Source organism: Aethalodelphis obliquidens, unplaced genomic scaffold (genome assembly GCF_003676395.1).
Source record: "Aethalodelphis obliquidens isolate GAN/ISIS:26980383/991018 unplaced genomic scaffold, ASM367639v1 scaffold46, whole genome shotgun sequence".
Classification (NCBI taxonomy): Eukaryota; Metazoa; Chordata; class Mammalia; order Artiodactyla; family Delphinidae; genus Aethalodelphis; species Aethalodelphis obliquidens.
In genome coordinates this window covers 11916704-11924710 of record NW_020837990.1, presented here as the reverse complement: position 1 = coordinate 11924710, position 8007 = coordinate 11916704, and positions in this window count along the sequence as shown.

Here is an 8007-nt window from a genome sequence, read left to right as displayed (position 1 = left end):
TGCTAATAAGCTTCATTAGATCATGATTGAATGTTAGAGTGGAGGCTGGTTAGAGTGGACCTGCCCCACGTCCTGGTCAGTTTTGTAATTAGGTTGGAGCTGAGCTGTCACTTTGGAAAATCAGTGGGTTGCTGTGAGTTGCTGGAGCGGCAGCGAAGATGAGGCAGGGTCTAACAGCAATAAGACGTTTCTGAGGTTAGGCAGGACATGATCAGAATTGTGCTTCAGAAGGAATTTAGGCAGCATTAGGAAGGTTGATGAACTAGAGGCAGAAGGATGTATAAGAAGATAGAGGTAGAAGACAGTGACAGTGGAAAGTAGGAGTCAATTTCAAAACATATTGTAGAAGTCAACATTCATTTGGTAGGTATTAAGTATCTTGTGTAATTGGCACTGTGCCAGGTACTGTGGCTAAAGAGGTAGGAATTTCTCTCTCCTTAGAAAGAATTCATAGTCTAATTGGGGCAACAGATAAATGATTGCAGTACAGTGTAATAAGTGCAAGAATAGTTAAGCACATTGAGCAGTGATGTAACAAAGGGTACAGGAAGAATTTGCTTGCAAGTTTCATGGGAGACAAGAGTCTTGACCTGGATTCTGAAAGATAAGGAGCTGATACGAGGCCAAGGAAGCTGGGGTGAGGTGTGAGGAGGCTAGAGGATGGTAGATAGATCAGGCAGAAGATTGCACGTGATTCGGTACGATTGCAACGTAGAGAGGGACTGATTGTAGAGGACCTTCTATGCCATGGTAAGTAATTGAGAGAACTGAGTCACTGAAGATTGTTAATTATGCAAATGACATGGTCAGGTGTATATTTTATTTTTTTAATAAATTTGTTTATTCTTGGCTGTGTTGGGTCTTTGTTGCTGCACACAGGCTTTTCTCTAGTTGTGGCAAGCGAGGGCTACTCTTCGTTGCGGTGCACGGGCTTCTCGTTGCGGTGGTTTCTCTTGTTGTGGAGTACGGGCTCTAGGTGCGCGGGCTTCAGTAGTTGTGGCTTGCAGGCTCTAGAGCACAGGCTCAGTAGTTGTGGCACACGGGCTTAGTTGATCCGTGGCGTATGGGATCTTCCTGGACTAGGGCTCGAACCCGTGTCCCCTGCATTGGCAGGCAGATTCTCAACCACTGCGCTACCAGGGAAGCCCCAGATGTTTATTTTAAATAGGTTGTGCTGGCAGCTGTGCACAGTGTGGATTTGAAGGAGGAAACAGGTTATTTCAGTGATCCAGAAAGCAATTATGAATTCTGAAGGTAGTAGTAGTGAGGATGAAAATAAATTCAAGAGTTATCTAGAACTTAGAATCAATAAGTTATACTGGGGTATGAAAGATCGAGAGAGGAGCGAGCCTAGCCCAATTTTTTTGTTGTAAAAAATGAAAAATGGGAAGTCGTGTCATTAATTTTTGAAGGAAAATTAGATATGGTAGTGGAGGGATAGGTCACTACAAAAGTTTTGGATTTGTGAGATATCCAGGAAGAGAGAGAATTTGTAGACTTGCATTTTTTGTCAGTATGACAGACTAAATTTTAGGAATTACTTTGCTATGACGCACCTAAGAATGTTAAACAACAAGAATAACTTTTAAAACGTGGCTGAGCTTGCTTAGAGTTTAACAGCTGTTGAACAATACTGAAATTACTCTTTATCATGAAGGGGAAGTATGGCAACTAGATTTAGATTGGAGTGGCACTCCATAGTTATAAAGGAAGCAGACAATGAAATAATATTATAAAAGGTAGCTTATGTGGTTCCTACTTTTGAGTAAGGTATCACTAAAACACAAGTCTGTCTTTCATGTCAACAAGAATGGTTTATCATAGTTAGGAATGTCCAAAATTAAGAGGTTAATGGAATATAGGTTATTAAAGAAAGAAAAGTCCCGTTGAACATCTGTAGCCCATAGCAGAGCTCTTGGATATTTTAAAGTCAGTTCATGGGACTTCCCTGGTGGCTCAGTGGTTAAGAATCTGCCTGCCACTGCAGGGTACATGGGTTCAATCCCTGGTCCGGGAAGATCCCACATGCCGCGGAGCAACTAAGCCCATGCACCACAACTACTGAACCTATGCTCTAGAGCCCGTGAGCCACAACTACTGAGCCTGAGTGCCACAACTACTGAAGCCCGCGCGCCTAGAGCCCTTGCTCCACAAGAGAAGCCACCGCAATGAGAAGACTCTGCACCGCAACGAAGAGTAAACCCTGCTCGCCACAACTAGAGAAAGCCCGTGCACAGCAATGAGGACCCAATGCAGGCAAAAATAAATAAATTAAAAAAAAAATAAAGTCAGCTCATATAGTGTTTTAGCTAACCAAAGTATGAAGAATACAAAACGTAACTAATATTTTTAGTATCTCTCCTTTCATGAGGTAAGAAAATACTATAGTCATCTAGGACACCCCAAAGAAAGTTTGGATGTAAAAGTGCTCTTAACAATTTTATTATTCTGAATTTAAGCCTTGAGTTTAGGAAATGAACAACAGCAACAACAAAAAAAACCTGTCGGAGAATATTGGTTATTAAATATAGGCTTAAGTCAAAGATCCCAAAATACATAAAACATCTTGCTTTAGAGTAACAATATGCACAACAGGAAACTTTCAGAAGTGAGGAACTTTTTCTAAGACTGATTCAAGAGAATGATAAAGGCACAAAAACTATATTTAAAGATCAATCTTATCCTGTACTACCAATTTTCTCTTTAAAAATGACTGGGGCTTCCCTGGTGGCGCAGTGGTTGAGAGTCCGCCTGCCGATGCAGGGGACACGGGTTCGTGCCCCGGTCTGGGAAGATCCCACATGATCCCACATGCCGCGGAGCGGCTGGCCCCGTGAGCCATGGCCGCTGGGCCTGCGTGTCCGGAGCCTGTGCTCCGCAACGGGAGAGGCCACAACAGTGAGAGGCCCACGTACCCTCCCCCAAAAAAGAATTATAAGCCTTTTTTGCCTACTAATCTTAGTATTTCTTCATAAGGTTCACATTTCACTTCATTGCAGATTTTAGTCTCAACAGTTTATTTCATTGCAGCAAATGTGATCCATTTAACACATTCAGAGAGACGGCAACACACTGAGATCTTCTACCATGACTTAATGGTTCAGATTGTTTTTTGGGCTACCATAGCTTATTAAAGAAGTGTCCATTGCTTGATGAAGATGATATAGTCGGGTTCTGTTTTGATATAATCTAACATTCCAAGCAATGTGACTTAAAGGAATAATTTTAGTAGAAGGTTCCTCATAGTTTGTCTTCCTCCCAAAGTGCACACATCATAAAAACATTTAACCTTTAAAATTAAGATGTGTAAGTTATGTTTCTATATTTTAATTAAAAACAGTGTGGCAGTTATAATTTGATTCCAATTTTGTTTTGAAAATTTGTGTGTATATATAGTGCATATATATATATATACATATACTATTAACAATGGTTAATTATATCTTTTTGTAATGTTTATTTTTTGGCAATGAATATATATTCCAATTAGAAAAATAGATTAACAAAATAAAACAGTGGGGCTTCCCTGGTGACACAGTGGTTAAGAATCTGCCTGCCAATGCAGGGGACATGGGTTTGAGCCCTGGTCCGGGAAGATCCCACATGCCGCGGAGCAACTAAGCCCATGCGACACAACTACTGAAGCCTGCGCGCCTAGAGCCCGTGCTCTGAAACAAAGAGAAGCCACCGCAATGAGAAGCCTGTGTACCGCAACGAAGAGTAACCCTTGCTAGCTGCAACTAGAGAAAGCCCGCGCGCAGCAACGAAGACCCAGCGCAGCCAAAAATAAATAAATAAAATAAATAAATTTATTTTAAAAATAAATTAAAAAAATAAAACAGTGCACACACAGGTAGTGCGTATTTTATCATCCTGCTAGGGTTGGCCTCTTCCTGCTCTGTATTCTTTGATGAAATTAGCTGGGTGGGTTTCAGTAGTGAGCGGACGTAGGCTGGTTATCTTAATCTTTGTTTTTAGACTAAAGCATGTTGGTATCTGGAGCCTCCTTCATCCTTACTCTCCAGAAAGTGTGTTCACTTATTGTTAGCATTTGAGCACTGGGGACAGACATGGAGACAAATATGTTGCTACTGTATGAAATTTTAAGTGATGAGGTAATGGAGGAAAAAAATGTGTTGTATAATCATAACTGAAAGAATGGGGCCAACACACAAAGAAAGTCTTCTAAAAACATTAGTTACATGAAAATCCCTTCTGTTCTGCTGAGCACGTAATGATTGGGAAAGGCAAATGTGAGCCCAACTTTTAGAGCAAAGATTGAGGGGTATGAAAAATTGTTCTGCAAAATAGAATGAGAATTTGAAGTTCCTAGAACTAATCCAGGAAGGAACTTGGGAACGAGGAGAGATCAGAGGGACAGATAAGGAAAGAGGTGGCAAGAGGGAGTGAGGCTGGGATCTGGGGGACAATGGGGAAACAGTAGCCAGGGAAAAAAATTCCTGGTCGTGGAGTGACCAAAAGACGGACAAGATTGTCTGTGTGCAGTTTGAATTTTTTTTTCCATTTTGACAACATGATTCATTCTTTTGTCCCTCACATATTTTTGGTAATATCTACTATGTCTTGAAAGAGTATGAATGTTTTTGTTTTATTTTACTTTGGATATTTTATATCAGGAGTGAATTTCTATCAGGGTCAAAGCACTATCCTTATTACAGAGCACATGTTAGATGCCAAGATGATCCACAAACTCTACCAATTCACTGGAAGAAGGAGTTTGGAGCCAGAAATGAATATGAGAATGTAAGCCTCCTAGGAATTCGCAGAAATCTTGGGGGTTGGGGTGGGGATCTAATATCCCATGCAATGTGGAAAACTTTAGGTGACATCTAGGTTACACTATGCAAAACCCCTGTCCAGCGTTTCTTTATATTTGTCAAACTCAGGATCAGTCTTGTGCATTGCATTTTCTCATTACGTACAAGGTGTGATTTAAATTAGCTCCTAGACCTAGCTTACCTGGACTTTGTCTTCTCTCCTCTCTGACCTAAAAACCTTACCTGCAACTCTATTCACTCTTTGAGCCTAGAGAGCACAAGTGAGGCATTATTTCAGCAAAGTCCTACCTACTTTACAGGATTGCTCTAAAGATTTTAAAAGATGTTAAAATACTTAGAACATTTAAAAATGCTATACCAATATAAACATTCATTACTGTGTTAGTGTTTTTATTTCTAATAATAACAATGATAGTAAACATTAAATGGTACCTATAATTATATAGCAGGTACACTGTGAATTTTCTCATTTAGTACTCATGACATTTCTATGAGTGTCTCTATGAGACAGGAGGTATTATCTTCATTCCCATTTTAGAAATGACAATATATACCCAGAGACAAGGATTGAACACAGATTTGTCTGACTCCAAACCTATCCTTTTAATGGGTTAAATATCATTTTAATGGATTGACTCACAGATTAATTAACTGGTGTTTTAGAGAATAAATCAGTGAGAAAGACAAACAACTCTATAGAAAACTGAGCACTGGTTAAAGATAGACAAGTGGCTTTTAAATACATGAAAGGAGCAATAACTTTACTTAATAACTAAAACCATAATTAGATACCAAAGCACTTATGTGATTACCAAAGATGATAAGGCTTAATAACACAATTGGGGAGGTTATATATTATAGTAAAACAGGCAGAAAAGCAGAAAAGGTGAGGACAACAAATCAGCTTGATGGATCTTGTGAGAAAGAGGGAGGTAGAGTCATTCGCTGTCCTGTCAGGTTCTGTTCAACATATATGTTAATATTCACAGAAAAAAAGAGAGTTCCTGCACCCCGGGAGCTCATAGTCCAGTGGAGGACACAGAGAAGTAAGTGGAAGTTTATGATACAGACTGTAAAGGGCTATAATGTGAATAAGTTCACAAGGTAAGTCCGAGGAGAAAGAATAGAGAATGAGATTCCCACAGCATTTAATTTCCCCACATAGCATTTTAAAGTTACAGTGTGGGAAAGGATTGAGCAATAGTAAAGCTCCCAGGCCAGCCCATTGAAAGGTGCCCTAATAGTTGTAGTGAAAGTGAAGAGAGGCTTCTGGTGGGTACCATAAAACATCTGCTATAATGAACTGAAGTTAAGGTGCTGCCTAAGAGGAAAACTGAGCAAGGGTGCATGGTCACAGGTATGGAAGCAATCAGAAGCTGAAGTAAAAACGTTATCATACTTTTGCATCTCCTGTACCCTCTGCCTGGAATGACCTTCCCCATCTTCTGTGCCACCTCTGCCTCATTTTTTATTCATGTCTCTCATCCTCCAGAACTGTGTGTGTATGTGGTTTCCATCAGTGTCTCTTCATCTTTTTTTTTTGCCTTTTTCTATCCCCAACTAATTTGTTTAATTGACTAGAGAGTTTTAGATTCCCTTTTGAATTAATTTGGTTACATATTATTCTCAGGACGTTAACCCAGTTTTAAAATTAAAGTTGTTGCTATAGGAATTTAATTGTATTTATATACTTCCTTGATGGGCAAAAGTTTTGCTATTGTCATATAATGTGAAGCTTTCCTGACAAAAATGTGTGTGTGTGTGTTGTATTTTCCCTCTAGGTTTCCAGCCATGCTTCCCAGTTTAAAAAGAAAAAAATGCAACTATTCTTAGAAGCCAAGTGAAACTCAGCAGAACCATATTTCCCCTTCAACAGTAGCAAAACAGAACAATCTCCACAAGTCTTGAGATTTGACTCTGAATCTTGTATAGTTTTCTTTCATTCACTCTCAGAAAGTACCTACTAACCACTTTCCTTCCTCTGGAAAAATAAGTAAGCACTTTTATAATTTGGACTTTAGTATCAGCATTATGTCTGTGAAACAGCTCTCTGGGAGAACCTTAAAAAGGATGTGAAAGCAAAAGAGCTGTCTCTAAGTTAAATTTACGTTTTATTATAATTTAGAAATTTTCTGTTCATGTTTTTCGTACCCAGCTAAATTTTGATATTTTAAGGGCTTGGATCATGTCTCAGATACTTTTGTATTCCATTCCTGCACTCAGCACCCTGTCCAACACATGCTAAGTAGTCAGGAAAAAGTTGTAGAATGTATGAACAAGCTGTGGCTTCTGTAGCCTCTCTCTTTTTTTTTTTTTTTTAATCAGCAAATGATTAGTGCACGCCTGTGTGGAAGGAGGTTATAAACAGAACTCATGCATTGTGCAGTTAGTGAATGATCAACAGATGCTCAACAATACCATAACATTGTAAATAAATATTTTTTACAGTAGCAGCTGCTTCTGAAAAAAGAACTAGACATAAAAACAAGTTAGGCATGAGGCCAGAGAATGCAGAAAAGTAAGATCATTTGTGCCCAGCTCTTAATTTATAAAAATGACTGAATAAAAACACGGAGAGATCAATGCCATTGTAAGAAAAGTTGCCCTAGAAATGAAAGGCATGTCATGCCATTCAGGGCCACAGGGGATGCACCAGTGTCAGAGGCAGAGAGGAGGGAAGGAAAAGCACAGACCACAGCCTTTGTTATGTTTTCTGTGGGAAAGACAAGGCAGGGAAAGGAAAATATTTTAGGATTGGTTGAGTAATTCCAGTGGGCTTTGGGGGATAGGTCTGTCTCTGTTGTCTGGTATCTGGCCCTGGGTTGATTTAGGGCAGGGGAAATATTGGCTATGTGTGTGGGCTCTAGATAAAGGAGGTGGTTGGGGGTATGGGCTTGGAATTGGTTGGTTTGTATAGGAAAAGTGGGCTCATCAGCCAACTGTCTCAGGAATTAGCTAGCCTTGAAGGGCAGTCCCTTCCCCAGCCAGCAAGGCCCCCAGAGATGTCAAAACATCATAAAACATAGACAATAAAAAATATGGTTAATATATAAGACCCTAGAGCTTAAAAGAAATGTTATGACAAAGAAGCATATGAATAAGAAATTTTAACCTATACCCATTAATGTGATATTGCTTTAGGTATTGTATTAAGTCTGTATATTAACTTGAAAAGCATTGTCCTCTTCACTACAGTTAGTCTTCTTGT